Source organism: Zonotrichia albicollis, chromosome 1, assembly GCF_047830755.1.
Source record: "Zonotrichia albicollis isolate bZonAlb1 chromosome 1, bZonAlb1.hap1, whole genome shotgun sequence".
NCBI classification, from domain to species: domain Eukaryota; kingdom Metazoa; phylum Chordata; class Aves; order Passeriformes; family Passerellidae; genus Zonotrichia; species Zonotrichia albicollis.
The window spans coordinates 68,040,836-68,064,391 of record NC_133819.1 but is presented as its reverse complement, the minus strand read 5'-3'; positions in this window follow the sequence as shown (position 1 = coordinate 68,064,391).

Sequence of the window (23,556 nt, the reverse complement as noted above, 5' to 3'; positions counted from 1 at the left end):
TTTCCTACAGTGTGGATTTTGTAAACTGAAGTTGCCTCCCACAGCCCTGACTGAGGTTTATGGCCCTTTGTTTCTGTTTTGTTTTTACTAAGCTGCTTTACTCTGCAATCTTATCAGTGTTCATGAAACTTTAACTGTAATGCATTTGTTTCTGCTTAAATGCTTTTTTACAAAATGGTATTTTGTTTCTGCTGCTTGAAATTATATTTAACAGTATCCAAGCTAAATTTATGCATGCACATTTAAAGAAGGAGCCTAGATATAATGCATTTTTAACCATGTGAAATATATTAGTAATGGTACTTACAGAAAGAAAAGAAAAATTATTTTGGCTTGCATTAGTTCCATCTTTGCAGTATGCAGATAAGTACCATACCTTTGACAGTGTAACTATATTAGGTTTGCCTCAAAGCTAGCAGTCAGCAAGCCTTGTGCACAACAGCCATAACAGGTGTCTGGTGTAAGGGGTGCCGTGGTAGCAGGAGCTCCACACTCATTTCAGTGTGTTGTCTCCCATAGCTCATAATGGACCACATAAAAGTAGGAAAGACAGAGCATGGTAAGTATCACCCTGACTGAACACTTGAGGAGTGAGGTATTGTTACAATTAGCAGAAATCACAAGGGAAGAGAGGAATATTAAAATAAAGACATGACCTTGCCCTGTTCCACCTTCCTCCGGAAGGGGGAACATCCAAGGAAAGGAGAAATGTTTAAGGAAAGCAGAAGTGTCCTCAATAGTTCTTTTATTTTTTTCCCTTAACTTGTGTTTTCTGTGTTAGAATGGAAGCAGCTAAAGGCAGAAATCCATCTAAAGGTGGCTGAAAAAAAGGTTAAGAAAACAAAGACTTACACTGTCATAACTGTAATGAGAAAGGATGTGGTAACATCTCAAACAGAAGACTATTATTAAGTGAGAACCAACCAGCAATCAGATGTGGGGCTGGCAGACTTCTTTACTTAGCTAAAAATAAGCAAGCTGTTGTTTTTAGTTTTTCCAACTGCGTTCAAACAGTTTGGTAGCACAGATCAGAACACGAGGCATTGTTCTGGCAGAATGGATGATGCTCTGCACGGCACTTGACTGCTGGTGTTCAGGATGCCTGGCTGCCAGACTGGTTGTCAGCCTGGGAAGGATCCAGCCAAGCAGGGACCTTTCCAGCTGCTGCATCCTTGTATCTCACCAGCATGTGCAGCCCTTCCAGCGCTCAGCTGCTTTGGCTGTTCAGGAGAGACTGGGGAAAGCTGGAGTGACAGCAGAGGGTTTTGGGGGCTGTGGGGGAGGTTGGGGGCTGTTGTCTGCTTCTTTGGAGGCCTCAAGCACATTGCCCTAGGCCTGGCCAAATTCTGAGCTCTCTGCCCATACAGCCTCCAGCCTCCAAAGGTGCTTTACATTTTCCTGTCTCCAGTGACTGACAGATCACACTTCGTTCATGGATAGAAATGCCTCAGCCTTCCTTGGCAAAGCCTTCCTACTTAACCCCACTGGAAAGTCAGGAATTATACATTTTGCAGGTGAAAACCCCTCAGGGGCCAGCCCAGCAGCTGTCTGTGAAACAGGTACAGGATGTGATGCTGTGAGCAGGGTCAGCAGCTGAAAGCAGTTCTTCCCCAGCCAAAGCCCTGGGAAATTGTCCCAAGGGTCCTCAAGAATATTTCTGTGGAACAATATGTGCTTGGAAGGAGGGAGGCAAATCCCCTTGTCCTCCAGTGCCTACCATCGTTGCCATCAGCCTGCTGACTTGGACTTCCAGGATTAGGGTGTGCAAGCTTGCATTCCATCAGGCAGCAGGAGGAAATGGAGCAAGCTCTCCTGCATCCTGGATGAGTGTTTTAAGGACTGCGTGAGTGCAAAAAGCCTCCACGAGGGCAACTGCACGCCACAAAAAGAAAATTTGGATCCTGCACTCAGAAGGAGTGAAGTGTGAGCTGTGTGTGGCTCCGCAGGAAGAGCCACATGCTGGGAGAAGGAAGCCAGAGAAGAGGGGGCACTGCTGTGGCGAGCCAGAGAAAGAGGAAATGTTTAAATCCCACCTCTCAGCCCCTTTTGCTGGACAGTCTCTTGAGTGCAGACGTCTCCCATTCCATGGGCTCTTGTTTTCAGTGCCATTCTGGGGCACCTGGAGTAAGGGAAAAGGTGGAAGGATGGCTTGCACTGTCTAATTGCAGGCATTGCAGGTAGGTCCGAACGGCACAATGACACCTGCTAGATACCTGAACCTACCTAAGGAAACTCTCCTGAGCACTGACAAGCACCTCCTAGGCAGCACAGTGACTCATGAAAACTGGACTTGTTCCTGAGTTCAGCCTTTTACACATTAATAGCAGATAGAACACACCTTTGTGCATCTTGGTTCTTTTTCTTTGCTCTATTTTTTTTGCTTAAAGCTATTTCAGTTCACAGTTTATACAACATGGGTAACTATGTCTGTTGCTGTCCCAGGACAGGTCTTAGTAAAATAAGTACAATAAGGGTTGTGAGGCACATGAGTTCTGTGAAAAGAGGAGACAGAATGCAGAGATATTACTGACAGAAGCACACATTTCTGGCTCTTTCTCTGAGAAGATACTACTTCCACTTCTTATCACACAATATAGTTCACCAAGCAGACACTTTCCCCATGAGAAAATTTAAAGCTATAAAAATAGCTGTCAAAAATATAAGGTCCAGGTTGAGGCAAAACACTTGCCAGTGTCAGACAGGAGCAACTTTGCATGACTGCATAGATTGAGCTGGGATCCAGACCTTACTATGGGAGAGCATTTTTAAAATCCACTGAGTCCATTTCATCACTGTTTCAAAGAGAAGAAGCTGGATTCCAGCACATTTTATCTATAAAAGATCATATGTAGTCAGCAGTGTGAATTTTTTTATTGCTTTACATCATCTCTGGGGAAAGTATTTACCTCAAGTACTATTTTGCCAGATGATGAGTAGTACTTGTACTTCTTTTCATTGTGTCCAAGCCATAACTTTGCCTCATTTGCATCTACTGACTAAATGGTTTAATTAATTTTGCGTTGTGCTTACTGACTAGTTTTAATTAGCAGTTAAATCAGTTCAGTTAACGAAAAAATGTAGGTGTTTACATGAATGCAAATCATGATGGGCTCTCAGGGCTTGATTCGAAAAATGGTTCCACAACATTGGTGATGAATTCCTGCAGGCTTTATACAGGAACTTCACACTCCTCCTCCAACAACAACAAAGAGTAGGGCTTTATGATTCATTAACTGGCCCAGGCTTTCTTTTTCTCTTTCCTTCCTTGCTGATGTGGAGAATGAGGAATCAAGGCAGATCAGCTAGGGTTCCAATGCATCATTCTTAGGGCATGCACTCAATACTCGTGCAAGAAAGGACAAGAGTGTCTTTGGGTTAGCCTATGCAACTGTGTCTCCCTCCAGTGTCCAATTCCAGCCATTATGGCTGCTGGCACTATTTTTAGCCACTTATTTTTCTCCTGGCTGAGTGTTTGCTTCCATCTAGCCAGAGTGGGAGTTGTGAAAAATGGATTGTATGACATGCAGCTTCTGTATTCTGCTGTCAGCTAGACTCTGATAACACATGCATGCTATAAGGTCTTATTCCATTATCATCGGTCTTTTATCTGCTCAAAGGAATTTCTCTTGGAGAAGCTCTCCTTCTGGAGATGTTGGAACAAGCACCAGTGGGTACTTTATTGACTAATTTTGAATTAGAGATGCAGAACAATTCAGGATCAGTATGATGGTATTCCACACCAAACACATATAATTTGAAAGAAAATCTCCTGATCGTTGGTATAAGAGCCATGATTTTCCTGTACATAAATATCTATGTTTGCCCTATCTCCTGTCTGTCATTGTGTTGAGCACTTCCCCATAGAGTGTAATAAAGTCTGTTCTGCATCAAGTCTTAAAGGCAACATACACAGTAGAGGAGGATAAATTTGTCCTGAGACTACAGTTACCTTACTCAGCTTTCCCAATAACCTTACCCAAAAGGGAAGATCAGAGACAAGAAGATAATTAGTGAGATCATCAAGAAATGACTTCATAAATCCAGGCCTTTCATTTGGAGGAAAGTGGCAACCTGCCCCCCTAGAAGAAGGTGTTATTTCACTAGAAACTGTAGATCAAAGTGATCAGGGATAATTATTTGAGGATTTAAGTAGGTACTCAGTTTAGGAAACAAAAAAGAAAACCAAAAAACCCAACCCCTCAGTCCTTGGAGCCTGAAGAAAAATTAACTGGAATTCACGCTGTCTGTAGTTTTGTTCTAAAATTAAATTTAATTTCATAAATGTAATTTCATAAGCTATTCATAAGATGTCTTGTTGAGGGACCCTGTGCCAAACTCATGTGACACAACTCTCTTCCCAAGCCTCAAAAGAATAACTCTTTCTTGGTTTTCCCTGTGCTTTACCTATCCCATGGAAATAGAGCCAAGTCCCATCCTCATTCATAGGCACTCTGCCTGTAAATCCCAAAACAAAATTAAACTTCTTTTGTTAGCAATTCCAGTCTCCAGTGCTGCCTGCCTGACACTGTTTAGTGGTGCTTACACTCACCATGAAGAGAAAATGAGGTCATAGAAAAGAAACCCGTTTTCTCTGCAGTTTTGAGAGAATGTGTCCTGCTCATCCCATAAATTTGACAATACAGTTGTGTTTGGGATGCAGGTGAGTACTCCACAAGCCAGTGGGCTCTCTTTCTTGTATGTCCTCCCATGGTAACTTCTTTCTTTAATGCCATCCTGTGTGTTCCCCCACATCAGGCATTTACATTAATCAACAAGGGTTGGGAGGCAGCAGCACCTACTCGGTGCAGAGCACACTGCTCTTGGTGCAGAGCACACTGCTCTCTCAGCCCCCTTCACAATGGTCTTGAAATGTCAGGAGTGTTGAGCCATTAAAAAAGCAAATTCATCTTTCAGCCAAAAATTACAGACCAGTACTTGGCGGACCTAATTCTGGTCTTTGTTGGCTTCAGTAGTGTGAGAGAAGAAATATCATGTGCTGACTCTTGGCCTTTTACTGATTATCTATTTTTTTATCAAATTATTGATTCAAAAGTGATGTGGATATATGAGGGAAATGTTGTTTCTTTATCTCCCCAGAATATAAATGGATGCTTTTTGGAGCTGCTACTTTTTAAATTTGTGATGTCATACAGAGATTTGTGAAGACTCTTGTTCCATATAGTTGCATCTCCAATCAGAAATGCATCACCTGGTACTTGGATTCTTTTGGTGTTACAAAGCAAACTTGTTGTCTAGAATAGATCACATGAGGGCACTGCATAGCATCATTTACAACAGTGCAGGAGGTTGAAAAGAAAGGCTCAATCAACTTCCAAAGCTAGCAGAGCTTAATAGGCCAGCCTTTCATTAAGTGAATTCCTAAATGTTGAGCAAATTCTTTCAGATGTAGGCAGTAATGGTTCAGGATGCATGTGATGCACTAGTCATTACACAGACACTGATAAAAATCCTTGAAGCTACTTTTTTTTCTCAGAAAGTTCACATGAGTAGAAGGGAAGAAAAAAAAAAAGAGACTTCTCTTCAGTAGTTTCTTTCATGTCACAAGAAGGAGGGTCATGTGTTTTAGTTTAACTGATACATTCCAATAAAATGATTTTCAAAGGGACAGGACAAATAGTCACCATGTTACACATGCTGACTGCTGCACATCAGATGGAGCTACTTTTCCCGTATACAATGTACTTGTTATTTTGCAAGCTGGTTATAATTAATTTAAAGTATCTTTTTGTTTAATTTTATCTATTAAACTAATATAATGACCCAGTGAAGCCTTTATGGCGGCTAAAATTGTGATGAATTATTTTAGTCTCCACTTTCATTAAAAAATCAAAAATGCATGTCATTCTCACACACAGTTCCTATTAAACTAAAAAAAAAATAAAATCACAAAAACAACTCTTTTAATCTAGGCCACGTCATTTTTTTTGTAAATCTAGATGCCAGGATATGACCTAGAAGAGACTTGTAACTCATGTGTTTTATGGATGACACTTAAACTTGCTTACATAGTTACTTGCAAATGACTCCCTATAACGCCTAGCCTTTTGTTCCTGACAGAAAAATATGCTCCTCCATTAAACCAGAGTACTTTAGACTTGACATTTGCATAAGCTGAAAAAGTTTTCTTCTTTTACAGAGTCTGTTAAAATTAGGTTTTCCTTGCTGTCTAGTCACTAGAGATTTTCATTAGAGTCCTGACACTTAGCCTCTCAAGTTAATGCATTTATCATCTTCCTCGTCTCTTGAAAGGTGATATGATGTCTTCGCCCCTCAACAGTGAAACAAAAAGACAAACAAAGCATTCAACTGGCCTTTGTATAGCAGGGAATTGGGGAGGAGGAGGGAAGAAGGATGCAAAAATAACCACCCCAAAACAACAGCAACAAAAAAGAGTTTGCTATTCTGCTGCTTAATTACCAGATAGAGCAGAGAAACTTAATAGTCCAGCAATGAGTGGAAGGAGCTTCACAGCATCACAGGAAACAGTGTGCAATTAGTCAGGGTCAGGATGCCCAAGATCACATTTGCTTAAGGCTAAAGAGAGACAGAGCAAGGCTATGGCAGTGTCACAATCTGCAGCCCGGTTGTCTCCCTGAGGCAGGATGCCTTTTGCTTCAGTTTCTAATTAAACAACCAGGCAACCAAGCGTGTCCACTCCTGGCTTACTTGTGTATAGCTTGTTTTGCATTCAAAGACCTGGAGTGCTTGGGAGGGTATTTACTAAAGCAGAGGATTAAACTACAAATATAATTATTGGAAGTGGTGAATGCAACAAATATATGTAAATGCAATGAGAAATCTCAAGTTGATCTCCTAAAAAAAAAAACAAATCCAACATTTTAGTTTCACTTTAGAATGATTCTAAGTTCCTCAGGGGCATGTTAATGCAGGCTTTCCCCTCTGTTGCAGTATAAGCCCAAGGGTCTCTGGCTGTGGTCAGTAAGAGGAGCCTGGGGAGCAAGGATGTCAGCGGGGCAAACACAGAGTGATGCTGCTTCTGGCAAGGCCTTCCATGCCTGAAAACCTGATCTTCCTGAGCTGGGTGTTGTGTTTATGTCTTTGAGATGTCCCAATGGACCTTTTCTTCATGAGTATGTCTAAGGATGTTTTGAACTCATTTATACGTTTGACATCCCAAGCATCCCATTGATAAAACTTTATTTCCGGAGAGCAAGGACTTTCATTTGTTTTAAACCTTATTCCTGTTGCTACCTGTTGTGATCCCTAGGTTGTGGAAAATAATATGCACAATATATACACACATACATACATACATAACTTGAAAGGAAAATAATCTATGATAATTTCCTTAATGAAATTCGTGATTTTACGACCTTTAACATTTTAGGTGTCTCTTTCACATGTCCCAGATTATTCAGTCTCTACTCATAAGGAACCAACCTCATATTTCTGAACATCTGTACTACTTTTGTCCCTGCTGTTCCAGCTCTTCCACATACCTCCTGAGATGTTGGTTATCCAGAAGCAGATGCAGTATTGGACACAGCACAGTTATATACAGTGACATATGCTTTTCCCATATGCGTTATTTGGGACTTAAAAACAAAGCATTCCATCTGCCATTTTTCTACCCAGGCACCCAATGCCATGGTATCCTTCTGCAGCTGTTCACAGTCAGTTTGATGACCACAGATCACTTTGTATCAACCCCAATCTTAGTCACCTCATTGTTGACCCTGTCTTCCAAATCATCCATGAGTAGGTTGAACAACAGATGTTGCAGAATAGGTTCAGTGGAATCCCAGTGCGTCCCACTCCTGCTTGCTCTACATAATGTGTCCATACTACTGAAATCCAATGCCTTTTGTCTATCAATAAGGCAAAATTAAATAATTCACTATAGAATATGTGAATTCCTCATCATTGCTATAATTTTCAAGTTGCTAGTCTTTGAATGATTCTGCTGTTAAGCTATTTAGCAATATTTCTTGTGGCCAGTTTCTTCCATGCCAAAACGCAGTGTGCTATTTTTTATTCATGCAGAAAAAGAATCAGAATCAGAAGACTTTGGGCTTCAGATTAATTCAAGACAAATTCCACCTACATGTCACAACATGCAAAACTGAATAAAAATTAGTTGATTTGGAGCAGGAGGTGATAAAAGTATTGGAAAGAAACTAATTGAAAATAATTAAAGGAAATAACAGCATTCAGGAGTATCCTATGACTTCAGCAGAAAAATACTATGTTATCTGGATATTTCCTGGAGACCAGTTTGTGGCACAGATACTCAAGTGTATTGCCCTTCCATTAGATCTACAGATAGTTAATAGGTGGAAAAGCAAACCTGGATTTCCTGAATACAAGCAGAGGAGACAAAATCTGTTTAGGTCATAGCCACTACTGTGTCTAAGCCTTTGGGCTGGTTTGTGCTTCTGTTCACCCCTGATCCATTGCTCTGCTGCTTAGAATGTATTTGGTTATCTGGTAATATTTTCCTCTGTACAAGAACAGTGATCATCTCCCTAATTGGCAGCATAATAATTTAATTTATATTTGTACTAAAAGACCACAGTCTCAAAGTATAATCTAAAAGATGGCTATGTGACAGATTATCCCTGACAGGATTTAGGAAAATGTCACGTATCAGACATACAGGCCAACAGTATGTAACGGGACTGCTGCCTCTGGCAGCTTAGTTCTAGCAGATTTCTAATCACATGTATTTCAGGATGATAAGAGGCTTGCACAAATTATTTATAGCTTTTGAGGGCTCCTCTAGACTTGAATGAAAGGCACAGTTACTTGTATTCCTTATTTGAGGAAGTTTTTGTACCAGCAATCCTAAAACTGGCTGTGTTGCCCTTTTAATCTCTGGAGATTACAAGGCAGATGTAACAGAACTGTTTCCAAAGCAAGATTCTCACAGATTTAACAGAATAGGTGACACTGTGTCTTTACTCTTCTCCCCCTCCACCCCCTGCCCTGTTAACACACTGGTTTGTGACCACATTTAACCAACCAGCTCATTTGTTCTCCTCATGTTTATTATTCTTGCTTTCATATCATATTGGCAGAAAATACGATTCTTGGGATACACTGGAGTTTTGACTGCCTTCCCTTCAAGATATTGTTAGGAAAAACAAATATATGATAAAAACTCCCCTTCTTAAAACTGATGCTTCATGCTACTGTTTCTTCTAATTTTCTTTGCTTTGTCTTTTGGCTCAAACACTGACTAGACACCTGAAAAAAGGGTGTGGTGAAGAAATCCCTTTCTACCTCACCTCCTAAAGACAATGGTACAACTCAACAACTCCTTGCCCTGCCAACATTATGAATGCTTCAAAAACCCTGCCAGGAGAGTGCTAACTTATCTTTCTTTTCTTCTTCTTCTTTTTTTTTTGTTTTTTTTTTTTTTTTTTTTGTTTTGTTTTTTTTTTAATTTTAATGCAGCTTCTAGACAAGCTTGGCGTTGCAGAAGTGTTTGTAAGCTCTTAGGTCTTGGCCTGTGAGTAATCTCTTTGCCCAAACTTGCTAGTGAGCTGAATGGGTTAGCTCTCAAAGAAAAAGATACAAGCCCTTGCTGGAGCTCAGTGTGATTATTTGTTGGAAAACCTTTAGCCTGGATTCTTTCCATTTTGTGGCTTTCTGATCTGTTGTAGATATGCTTGATCTTGTCCATGTAAAAACAGAGGTCAAGCTCTTCTGCTCTGCTTGCTGGCACATGTTGCTGAAGTTAGTGAAAGCCATATCTGCAATTTGCTCAGAACACAGGATCCACCAGCTAAAACTACTGGTTGACCATGGTCATTATCACATTTCTGACAGTAACTGCTAGCAGATGCTTCAGAAACTGAGAATGAAAACAAGATAATGCATCTGACCAAACAGGAAGTAGCACCCAATAGGAAGAAAAATTATTTTCTAGCTTTTCTTTTGATCAATGCATGCCTTGAAACAGAAAATGCATTTGTCTTGTGCATAAGAATAGTTCACATCTATGATTTTTGTTGAGAATCTTGGTATGTTTTCTTGGAAGATAAAAATTGTCAGATAATCAGAAAGACAAATAATTCAGATATGGAGCACAATACATGCCAAATTCTTTAAAATTACTGATAATTATTCAGTGGGGAAAAATATGTATTTTGAATTAAAAAAGAATACAATTTTGTTTTTAATGGGAAAAAATCAGAGATGCTTTTCATTTTGTCACGGTAGATTGTGATCAGGAGTTGAGTTCCATCATATGTTGCCATGTGCTGTTTTGCGGACACATCCATAAGTTCCAGGCGAGCATGTGATTTCTTCTATTGACCTGCATGTCACAGTGCATGAATGACTGCTCTGTTTGCCATGAGCCTTCAGATCAGGCTTGGATGCATTGCCTAATTGACTGTCTGCTTGTGCCCTTCTCTTTGGGCCTGCTGTACTTGTAGTCTCTCTCCCCCACCAGTCCAAACCCTTTCCTCAGATCTTTGTTTAGGAGGGAATGAATACGAAGCTGCTCTTTGTCTCATTAACCAAACTGTCTGAGTTTCTTGGCTGGCTTCTTGTTATGTGACAGTTTTGATTAGACCATAGGCATTTGGGGACTATAAATACACTCAGTCCTCTGTGGGGCAAATGGGCGACATTTTTGGCTGCAGTTTAATTGGTGGGTCCAAGGAACTGGGACTGGCGTTTTGCTTAATTGAACTGACTTTGAAAATGCGTGACCCTTGTTCTAGTCACAGAATAGTTTTCACATGCTCGAAAGTACAGGCTTCAGCATCTTCATCACTCATTTTTCTCAGTCTCAATAGGGCAGGACCACTTGGAAGGGTACAGGATATAATTAATCCTTCATGTTCAGACCTCTTTTGCTGAATCTGCTTCTTTGGTATTTTTCTTAAGATGTTACAGCCTGTCTGGCTGCTACAGTTTATCCACCTTGTCCTTTACACAGGCCTGTAAAGAGCAGGCATGTGGTAACAAATTTCAACCCTGTTGCAGACCTGGGTTTGATTGGAGGAAATGACCTGGGACAGAGAGGTTCTTCATCTTTTGTTGGGCATAAAGTCATGATTTCAGTGGCCAAACATGTCTTTAGGGAAGGAAAAAATAACAGAGAATGTGATAGCATTCTTTAGACCTTTTTACTTAACTGGTAAAATTAAACACCCTTTTACTCATGCCTTTGCACATAAATAAAATTTTTATGGAAGGGTAATATATTTGATTTGGTCAACATTTTTCCTAAAATATTGCACTTGTCTATGCTGTTTTAAATATAAATTATATATCAAATTTATATATATATATATATGTTACTCATGTTCTTAGGCTTTGTGGCTACAAAAATATTGCTATCCATATATAATGGAACACCAGGATACATCTTCCGATAAATCAGTGGCAGTAGCCCCATGCAACTGAAGTAGTAGGCCTGCTCTGTTGGTGAAGAGGAGACTTGATCAGGTGTTCAGGGAGATTTGATCTATGTGGGAATCTCCATTTACATGACAAATGTAGGCACCTGCAATGCCTACATCCCTAAGAGTCTCTCCACCTGAGAGCACAAGGGAGATGAGATAATCTTTCCTGGGAAGAAAGGCCCTCAACACAAAGTTATTCTGTAGTTCAAGTTGTTTGTAGGCACAATTGAGAAACTCATAATGGATATTAGAGCCCAGTTTTGGCATTTTTTCCTTTAAAAATTATGTATCTGAAATTGTTGTCATTACTCTGCCTGTTCTGTGTAGAGGGGATGCTGTATCAACAGGAAGAACACAGTAAGCCATTGCAATAAGACTTAGCAGGCAGAAACATGTTTTAGTGAGTCCAATTCACCCACACAGACAAGATGCCTCCCTTCTCTAAAAAGTACCTAGCCAATATCTCAGATAACAACAATAAAAAACTACTTAAAAAATAAAAGGAAAAAAGAGGAAACTATATTAGCAGAAAATTAGGCTTTTTAAAATTTGTTTCCCTTTTACTCAAGAACTTAAAAATGAGGAAACTCTTCCAGAACACCAAAATTTGGAGCAGACTTGATTCTCCTCTTACCCTTTTCACACTGAGAGGATGTATGTACAACTTTTTTGGGAGAAGATTCATGTTCTTTGCCACTACAATATTGTAAACATTGTAAAATGAAAACAATTAAAGGGCAAGGCTTGCTCATGCTAAACTCATGAATCCTTTGACATTTGTGACAAGATTTCCACCGATGCTGAATTTCTCAGGATTTTGCCCTGAGTTTTTACTCAAACAGAATCATCATTGAAATTCAAGATTTGCCAGAGGATAAACTGAGCATGAATCAGATGTTGTTCCTGGTCTAGGAAGGTTGCTACCCCAAGTGCATAGTTCTCTGTAGCTCTCCTGTGACTATTTTGCACATATGGATGAAATATAACTTAGAATATACACATCTGTTCATTTCTTTCTTACCTATGAACCCTGTGGGTCAAGCATTAAGCACCATACAAACTATAGCTATAAATAGAATGGAAAGTGTCCTTAAGAGAAATGCTCTTTTTTCCCTCCCTTATTCCCAGCTGAGTGATTCTAGGATTTGTGGTTTGTTTTTTGTTGTTGCTTTGTTTTTTTCCCTGAATAGCTGATGGCTTTCTTGATTGGAGTGGAAGGGAACAGCCATTTCACTCCTTCGACCTTGTTCTGTGCTGCGTTCCACTCAATGTGCTCATGCTGAGTTCACTGAAATGGTATGGACATTTCAGCACCCAGCCTCCATTTACAGGGAGACTTCTCCATGGATCAGCTCCAACATAACATGATGTTGGTAGGACAGAGAGTTCAGATCACAAGCACTCATCTCTTTTCCTGTGATATCCCCCACCCCCACCCCTCAGCTTTCTCTGTTCATAAAAGCAGGCTTTATGAATTTGCCTTTAAAAATATGGTCTGCTTTTCCAATGCACCAGTTCTACTTTCTGATTCATATAGAAAATGTGCTGTGACAGTGCGATATGTATTCAAGGTTATTCTTACTGGTAGTAAAAAGCAGATTATCTCTGAAAACATACGGAGTCCTGCACATATGTATGTCTCCTGCCAAACCAAAGGAAGCAACTGGAAAAAAATGCAAGCAAACCTCAAGAAGAATGGATGCAAGTTGTTTCTAAACCATGAACAAAAAAGAATATTGTTAGTCTAAAACAAAAAAAAAAGTTGGAAGGAAAGACACAACAAAAGATATCTTATCACAGTGTGTGTCATCATATAGGTGGTGATACCTATTCCTTGTCTTAAAAATGTAAGAGCCAGACACAGTTAAGGGATAAGGGATTTTACCTCAGTATTTTAATAAGGGTCTTTATTGGTGCACGAATTTTCCACGGTGCATTGTGGTGTATTCCAAGGTAAATACCAAGGTAAAACCTCTTATTCTTTGGCTGTGTCTGGCTCTCGATCTTTTAAGACCAGGAAAAGTCATTAGTGGTATCTGCTCTGAATTACAACTCCATTACATGCTGAGAGATTCCAGAATGTGTGGAAGGAATTGGTGTGGAGGAACCCATGTCATACCCAACAACTTAATGATGAATGGGGAAAAGAGTCAAAGAGCTAAACTTAGTTCAGGGAATACACACACAAGTTAAAACTCCAGCCTAGTAAGGTAGACTCCAGAGTACGGTAGGAAACCAACCACAGATCTTTTTTTTTTTTTTTTTTACCATGTAACCTAACTGGTTTTACTGACCCCAAGGTGGGGGAAGATGCCTTATGTGGAGAGGCATTCTACAGACACCCCATGGCCCTTTCTAGAATTTTTATGGGATGAATGTAATTTCAGTTCTTTTTGCTTTATAGATAGAATATGAGATGACAAACCATTTCAGATGAGTGGAGAAAAGCTGTCAGTCACACTGAAAATTCAGTGGTCCTGAGAATTAGAAGAGAGAAGATAAAAATGGTGGTGCTAAGAGTCTGGGGGAACCCTCACAAAAGGAAGGAGTTATTTGGTGAACTATCTCTTCCCTTTCAGCAAAAATATCAGAGAACTCTCTTGGATAGAGAGTACACGGCACATGATCATGCTGCAACTGGATTGCTACCTAATGGATATAAAAAACCACCTGAATGCAAGAGGTACTGCATGAAGTGAGAGTCTTTGAGTCTCTGCTGATGCTTTTAACACCTTTACAACTTGCAGATGAGTATGGCACCAGCAATGCTTTTACTTTCTTTGTTATCCTTACTGTTTTAAGTGAGAACTAGCAGGCTGGAGTGTGTCCTCTCCAATGGTCTCTGAGTCAGGATAACTCCTTTTGTGTCTGAACACCCTCTGCAAGAGGACATGAGTTTCCAGGAAAGACACCAGAGCCCCAGAGTGCTGGGGCCATAGCTTTCATGTCTGTGGAGGTTTTGTAACAAAGCTTGAGGGAACCCTTGCTAAACTCTCAAGACAGTGGCCCCAAGGCCAAGCTGCCCTACTGAGCCTTTCTTGAAACAAGGCCAATGTTACTCTTCTATCCACGGGGACATGAGGACATATCCATTAAAGTGTGTGTGGTGCTCTGCTTCTGAGACATGGGGAACAACAGAGAAGTTAATAAATAAACACAATTAAACAAATCAGGTCTCTCATGAATGCATTGTCTTCTGTCTTTTCTCAAATTCTTTACATTCCAAAACCATATTGGAAAATGTGAGGCAAATGCACAATAAATGCTGTGAGCTGCTTTTTGGGCCATGCTGTTTCCATTTCTATGGCTATTTGAAAAGTGCATGAATGCAAAGCACTTTTAAACACTCTAAAAATTAATACAGAAGAAACAATAGAAACACATTTATTCTTGTTTTATTCAATGTCAATGTTGCTGAGTTTTGCCTGACCAGATGTTGCAGAGTTTCAAATTAGTTCAACCATAGCTGTTAACAAAATGTCCTTCTTTCACCAAAATGAAAAAAATTATACACATTTATTTTAGAATATCGCTTAGAGTTTTTAATACAAATGAAACAAAGATGCAATTTATCCTTTACTAGTGCTAGTACTAGTGATTTCTGAGAGTGATCACAAGGCTTTGGGTGTGTGCTGTTTGTACAATTATTTCACAATTCCGAATGCACAATTTTAACTCAGTGATACCGGTCCTGCAATTTCAGGGTATGTTTTTTCCTTGGTGGTTTTTGTTTGTTTATTTATTTGTGTGGGGTTTTTTTGGGTTTTTTTGGCCTTTTTTTTTCTTTAAAGAACACGTTCAAGATAAGAAACTATTTTTAAGATAAGGGCTGGAAAAGCTTAAGCCTTTCCTCTCTGTGTGGTAGTTTCCCTTCTCTTTCTTTTCCTGGACAGAACTGACAAGCAGGCATTGTCCCTCCAGTGAGCTCTGCAGTATTACTTTGACCCTAACCCATCAATCTGCCTCAATTGGATAATGATCTGTAATCACTTTCTTTCAGGGGAGTCTATAAATTTGCCAAGGCCCCATTCTTCTCTGAAGGCCTCCTTATGTTCACTCCCGTTTGTGCAAATGCTCTCTCTTTTACAGCACTAAATAGCCATGCACATGGCCCTTTCTGTTCAGAGGCACCAGGCTGCTCACTGTTGATTTTCCATGGCTCTGCTCTCTAAAAGGAGGCAAAGCTCTGCATGCCAGGAATCGGCAGGGTGCAGGACGAAGCCACACCACTTCAAAAGCAGCTGCTTTTCTCATTAAGACTGACCCATCATTAGGCTGCTTTGTGCTGGCCCTTGTAATCGATGAGAGGACTGTGTAGTGTGAAAAAGCTAATAAAGATGAGCATGAGGTGGTAGAGAAGGGGGTGGGAGAGTAAAGACACTAACCCCTGTTAACAGAGAAGCCCTCCTTCCCCAAAGCTTAGCCACATGAGTGAGGGCAAAGCTCAGGATGGCTGGCAGGGTGCAGAATCCTCTCAGTCACTTCTTTGATTGTCTTGCACTTAATACCCTGAGCATCCTTGTTCTGTCCTCTTTATTGGACCTAAGAATTAGAACAAGCATGAAAGAAAGCTCATATTCTCCTTCCTCAGCCTCCTTCCTTCTTCTGATTAAAGAAGATCAAAGGCTGAAGAACATCTAACTGAACTTGAGTGCAACACAAGAGAAAGCCCACATATGTGCACAGAGCACTGAAGGGTTTTTTCCCCATATTGTCATGAGATTTTCTGAGCTTCTGAGAACAAAATGGAAAAGGTCAGAGAAGATGAAAGATACTAAATCTGTTAATATGTCTTGGGGAATCAGCAAGTGTATTCTTACTCTGTGACATGTTGGATACACTCTGCAGAGAGCAGAGGGAACAGGTAAATAAGTAATCTCCAAAAAATGTGCAGTGTGGAGGTAGCATTGGTCATGGGAGAAGGCAAAGATGATAACTCTCTGCCTGTACTGCAAAGTCAACAACACATCTCTAGAAGTGCTGTGCATATGGACATCACACCAGAAATGAGCAGCAGGAATCTGCAGCCATGACAATGTGCCTGAGTGAAATGAAAAGATCTTCTGTTTGGGGGAGGAGGAACAGTGCCTGTAACACTGTGTACACTAGTGAGAAAACATATGTAGAGTGAGGCTGCAAAAGTGTAGTGTCGTATGTTGTACAAATGTGGGAGAGCTCAGTGAGGGACAGGTTCTCCCTTCAGAACACGTGGCCTGCAGACCCCAGACCACTTTTCTGAGCAGTGTTTTGCCTTCACACAGGCTCTGTTTAGCTTGGTGTGCCTCATGGACAGGAAACACAGCCCACACCTCATCTCCTCTCCACTGCGTGCCTCCTTCCCCACTTCTCCCAAGGGCAAAGAAAGCAGAGAAAAAGCAAAGTATGTTACTCATCCCCACTGTCTGAGAGTGCATTTGTGGATGGCTTTTAGGTGAGAAATTGTACATGGAGTTGACTAGCTGCATTCTCCCTCATACCTGTTGCTCAAGTGAGCCTTTGATGAAGGGCTCAGAAGTTTTCAATAATAATTTTAGGTTTCCTTTTCTTGGATACATGCAAAATTACATGAGCAAGATCTTAAGCTTGTAAATTAATGTTTTTATATTACGAGAGTTCTGTCCATGGTCTCATCTTCCTTCTGACTACAGAAAGTGTCAGAAAGGCTCAGGCTTAAAGTGAGTTGTTAAAGTTGCTCATGTGCCTAATTAGCACATTTTTGATATTAGTGAATTCCGCTTCTATTTTCTGTTTATGAGCATCATTCTTGTTGAGAGAGTTGAAGCCTCTGTCTTCCACTAAACACCTTCATCCCAGCCATCATGAACTGTTTGGTCCTTTACTCCAGCTGAATGCTACAAATATAGTCTGTGCCAATGCCAGAATTTTGGAACTGCTGGGAATAGACTGTGTCCAAGTGGAGAAATATCAACCAAGTTGAGAAATGTATGGGATTTGTGGTTTTTGTTTGCTGAGGCTTTTTTTTTGTGTCTTTCATTCTTTGAAAGAAGCAAATTCTAAGAGGATTGCATAACAGAAGTACCCACTTCAAAACAAAAGCTGCTTGGCGCAGTATCTTCTGCTAACATTCTGCCTCAGCTGTGCCATTCAATGCATTGCACAAGGGATTTTGTGTTGCTGTCAAAGAGAAGCTGCACAGATTTACTTGATTTGAAACAGAGATGCCTGGCAAGTTGTTATGGGCAATCTGGATGAATATGTGTTGGCATTTGCCTTATTTTCATTCTCTTCAAGATTCCAAATGATAACCATCTTGAAGGTAATTTGTTTTCATTGCATTAAAAATTCCGTTGGAAAGTTGCTTTTTATTGTAACTTGTTAAATGCTTAATTGATATCACATAATAAAAAGAATCAAAAAACCCCTCTGGTCCCTCTCAGGAGCTCAAGTTAGCTGCAGTGGAGCCAGCTCTGTTGCCATTTCCAAGTTGTTCTGTAGTGATCTAGCAATTCATCAGTGTCAATGACACATGGGAACTCTCATGTTTGTAAAAGCCTGCAAGGGATCCATGTCCTACATTTCAACAAAAATCACAAAATCACATTTCAAGGTGGTCAAGGTTAGGGAAACATCAGGCACATAATTGCTAGCCCCTTTCTGAAGTGGATGGTAAAACATGGAGAAACAGGCAGAAGCAAGAGGTCAGCAGCTGCAACAGAAAGGTGAATGCTCTTTTGAAGGACCTAGAAAATTGGAAGTGAAACATAACTGTCAGGATGCCAGAAACATTTGGCTTCTGCAGGAGGAGGAGTGGTATGAGAACCTAAACAGGCAAATATGTTGGTACATGCATGTCACAGAAATCACAGCAGAGGAGTCACGGAGGGACCAATGAAGATCTTCTGTGGTTCATTCCTTTATCCTCACTGGCCTGCGTCATGACAGAGACTCCTCTTCACTCTCTCTCTCCATGATCCCACCTTATTGTTTATCTTCTGAGAATCTGAAACAAGGCCACATGTGTGTGAGTTTGAGTCTGCCTCACACCTCACCATCTATATGTAAGGACAGACAAAGTCCTTCCTTGCCTGTGAAGGACTGCATCATAAAGTGTGAGATTCTTGGCTGCCATGTATTATGTTTTATGGATAATTTCCTTGGTAGACAAGGCAGCATGAGAGCAAGCACACAAATCCAATGTGTTCAGTATTCTCATTTAGATTTACTGAGATTATGATATGATGTGGTAAGTGGTTTGATATTTATGTATGTCAAAGCCTCTAAGATGTTTTCTACAATTCTTCTTGTTTTTCATTTCACAGGAGATAGTCTGCATTGTCTCAGGCTGATCAGGCAGTTTTGGGTAAAATGTCCAGATTTACATTGCTATGTTACTTTCTAACTTACTGCTAAAATTGGATAGGTTTTCCAGGGGGAAGGTTAAAGGAACCTGGTTCAAGGATGAGAAGCTTTGACAATTTAGAAAAGATCTAGGACTGCACTTGACAACTAGGAGTTATTTTACATATTGCCTGTCCTTAATACTTACAAACACAGCAGAGATATCATTTGGATCACAGCTACATGTTGTCTTCTTTCAGGACACAACACATAGAATGTACCCGATAACAATACTTCTGTATTCAAAGTAAAGATAGCAATGAGGAAATTCTTCCTTCTGATCCATCAATATGATCTATTCACTGAGATTGCACTGATTCCTTAACTGAAATTTTTGTTGGCAATTTGCTAATTAGCTCACTGGAACATTGAATCTTTATGATTTATCTATTGCTTCCATCATGTCGCAAAAATGAAAATATTGAGAGTGTTCTAAACACTCAAGTGCTAAGATATATTTTAAATGTCCCTCAATTGAGTAAGTAGAATAGTTTCTAGTGTATTATCTCTAAATCAATGTCACAGAGTTAAAACAGCAAACAGTTGGATTGTGAAAAATTATGTTCAGAATTACTTCATAGGAAATGGCCTTCATAAGAAACGGTGTAATCTTAGCATCCACTGATATTACCTGCAATCTTCCTGAAATTCTGAAGTCCTTTTACATATGGCAAACCTGTTTTCTGCCTGCAGCAGTTTGTGTTTCTGCGTTTTGCCTGTTCTTCAAGTGGGTACATGTGTCATGTACTACTCTTGCTCAGGATTTCTACTTGTGATGGTTGCTGAAGACAAATCTCTCCCTGAAGATGTCAGTTCATGGTACTGGATGGGAACTCTCATAAATGTAATAATGTAGTGTTGCCTAGCCAGAAACTCCTGTAATAATGCAATTTTCTCCTTGTGTTTGTGGAATATAACACTATAATAATGTCATCTGCTTTCCATTAGTTGATTTTTAAAATACTTATAATTTTGATTTGGTTCCTATACTAATACAAGTGCTTAGGCTTATTCTAACACATATATTAATACCAAAATCTTAGAAACTCATGAGTGGCACACTTACTTGAATCTGGCATCATTGGTTACAGAGGGTCGAACATGTCCAAAGTCTAGACATGGTGTCTTGTACTCATGTTTCAGAATAAATTACTGAAGATGTATTTTTTTCCTTACAAAGTTGTCTTCTCCTGGTCTGAAAATCTCAGTTAATAAAATGCTGTGTTCTGAAATCTACCTAATTCCCACCAGGAGCAGCATGATGCTGTTTTCTTTTTAGCTGACTAATTATTATTATTGTAGACATGTTATTTACTCCAAAGTGGTTTGGGGATAATTGATTAGGTTGCACCATGTCATGAAAGAACAGATGGCAGGCTAGTCAGTTCATCCACAGCCTATAAGAATGCTGTGAAAATTAAAATTGAGGGGGGAAAAAAAAGAAAAAACAAGAAGAAAAGAAAAAAGAAGGTGACTAGAAGGGAATGAACTAAGCTGTGCTTGCAACACAAAAAACTTCTTGTTGTGGGTGGTCCTTTGGGAAGGTAATCGGAGATCTGCAATATGTCCACTACAATCAACAAAAGGGTACAATACTTCTCTGCAGGGAATTGGGTAGGGAAGAATTTGTTTAAATAAAATTGCAGGGTTGTAAGAATGTTAAACTAATTCTCTAATGTTCTGTGCATTGTCTGGGGAATTTTGGCTTTGCATCATTTGCTGTAGTGAAGTACTGAAAAAATATTCTATTAGAAGTGTTTTGGAATGTGTTAACATGTATTTTAGCTTTGGAAACCCTGACTGTGTTTAATGACAACTAAAAATGCCTTTAGAAAACTAGACTCTCTTGTGTTTTCTCCCTGAAACCTTTCCCAAATTCTTAGTAGAATTCTTTATCTTTATGTTGCAAAGGGAGTTCAGTTTGCTGTTATTCTGGTTGGTCAACATCTGCATTTTAGTGTGTGTGTGTCCATGTTAATTATTGGTGATAAAATACCATGGATAAAACTGTAGGTGGGTTACTTGCATATAGAGAAGCGTAAAGTCTTGAACTAATCTCCCTTTAGGATTTGTATTTATGTGTGTGAAAATGGGGGAAACTGTAAGAAAATGGCAGGGAGAGAAATATTCCCTGTCCTTCCCAGAGTGCACCAAAAATACCAACTATACCTCCAAAATCCAAAGATCCCAGAAGAAGAGGTCCAGAAGAAAGTAAGTAATTTCCATTAATGCCTTACTCTTTCTAGGCCAGCTTCTCCTTTATGTATTAGGTGGTATTTTACTTTGCAAAGTATCATTTGGTATCAGCAAACTGAAAAGGCAAGACCTCAGCCTCACTCTCCCTGTGACGTGGAAAACAGGGAGTGTCTCACTCCCAGTAAACTGTCTCCCAGTAAACTGTGGTAAGATCACTCCCAGCAGGACTCTCCTCTCTCCCAGTTTAGCCCATTTTCTTTCCCTCAGCCTCCTATCAGTCTGGAAAAGATCAGCTGTGCTGCTCCCAGAGAGCAGCAGGGAGGAAGATTTACCTCACTATCCCCTTTCTCTTGTTTCTAAGTACTATCCTCTTTCTCTTGTCTCTAAGTAATCCTGTGTGAAGAAAGGAGAAAATTGCATTATTACAGGCGTTTCTTGCTGGGCAGCACTACAAGGTTAGATTTATGAGAGCCCCCATCCCATATCATGAGCTCAGTTTTTTAGGTGCTGGACAAATAAATTTCTTGCTCCTAAAATCTTAAAAGTCCCAAAAGAGAAGGAGGTCATAGGGATTTGTCATTAAACACAGACAAGGACATAATTAAACCTTCTCAATCTCAGCATTTCAGCTTGTATTCAGAATTATCAGAAATATCAGAATTTCGCAGTGTATTATCTCTCAGCCCAATGACCTTGCCTCTCTCAAATGTATAATTGTGCTTTCAGTTAAGTAACTCCAGAAGAAGCAACTTCTATTTTACTTCCATAAGGTAATCTTGTAGCTGTGCACTGGCAAAGTTCTGCTTCTTATTTTTTTATGCATGTTGGGCTTTTCACACATCTGGAACTGCTGTTATCCCAGTGAATGGCTTTTTTGCTATCTGCATGGCTTTCCCAGTACTGAGCAGCTCCAAAAAGATCTGTCCTCATCACCTTCACATGCCTTTTCTGTTTAAAGAAAGAAAATAACCAGAGTTTGATCACTGCATAAGTATTTGGGGGCTTATCTTTATCCAAAATTGTCTGTGAGGATTAGTTCTCATTGGATTGTGAGTCAAGGATTAATTACACTGACCACAGATGGGCACGGTGCAAAGAATGTCGGTAAAGTCCCCACACAGCTCCCAGAAAGTACTTTAATTATGGCCTGCATAAATTTCTATTCCAGTTTTCGGACTCCCTTAAGCAGAGACTACCAACTGTCCTAAATTGCTTGGTGGTTTGCTGAGGTGGAAATGTATCCTCTGTGGACTAAACTCATTACTGGGAGGTTTATTAGCAAGAAGGTAGTCTAAGTCCATTAATAAATGAGGAGTGAGGCAAAATCAATTATGATTTTAATATGACTGAACCACTAAGCTGCTTTTTTTGAATCTATCGTTTAAAGGGATATAAAAGAGTATGGGCAATTAAGAAGGAAAGAAGATCATGGCTGGTGTGGTTATTGATAAATGCAGGTGAGTAAATACCTGGGAAAATTAAATGCACAGACCAGCAGTATTTACTTCACCTAAAGGAAATTTGTGAACTTTGTACTGAATCACTAAGAGGTAATTTTCAAAGCTAGACTGCTGTTCCCTGCAATAAAATAGAGTATGTTTATATTGTAAAGTGCAGAGGGAGTGAGCATGGGGAAAGAGAAATATGGTCATTTAGCATCTAGCAAGTGTGATTTGCCTGTCCAGTAAAATGATGGAGCTATTAAGACAGAAAATCTGAAAACTGGTAGCAAAAAATACTACATAAGTAGAAAGTATCTATTTCAAACTGTGTCACAGCAGCTTGTGTACTGTGGGTATTCTCAGCTGAGACAAAAGGAAGAGGACAGAGGCCACATTTCTGAATGTTAAGAAAACATTAGGATATGTGCTTCACAACATTGCCTTTGGAAAACAATGCCAAGTGGTGGTGATAGGAACACTGTTACTTGGGCTGAAAGTGGTTAAAGATTTCTAAAGTAGAAGTAGGAATGGATGACAACAGGGTTTTGACATGGGCAGTTTGAGTTTTTGTGGGAATTGTCATATTGCCTACTTTTCTACAGCATCTTTTTAACAGTTTGGAAGATTCAATAAATAATATGCGAAGCACATATTCCCAGTACCAAGCAGAAAACTACAATGAAATCTGTTTTATCTGTGCTGTGGTTGGATTCCTGGGCTGTTTTGGATAACACACTTGATTAAAGTGAGGTTTTTGATCCATTGTTCACAGATACCAAGGAGAAGGCTCCAATTATATTCACTCAATAGGGGTCAGTCTTGGAAAATTTTGCAAGACTTGAAGAATAGTCATGTAGGGAAATTTTTTGTTTTGTTGATTTCAGGAAAACCATTTTCAATAAATCTTTAAAAGGTGACCTGTCTTTAATTTTCGTCACTTCTTGTTGCTTTATTAGAAGGTCTTATTCAACTTTAAGGTAAGATTTTTCCTTTTAGGTCTTTGAAATTATGGAATTTGGGCTGCTGACATTTGTGATGGGTTTATAAGGAAATATGAACAGCTATAATTAATGGAATGACATGCTATATTAATTTTCTCTACCAAAATATTAGAAGAACATTTTCTTTGTCCTGATTGAATGGTCTAGTTACACTGG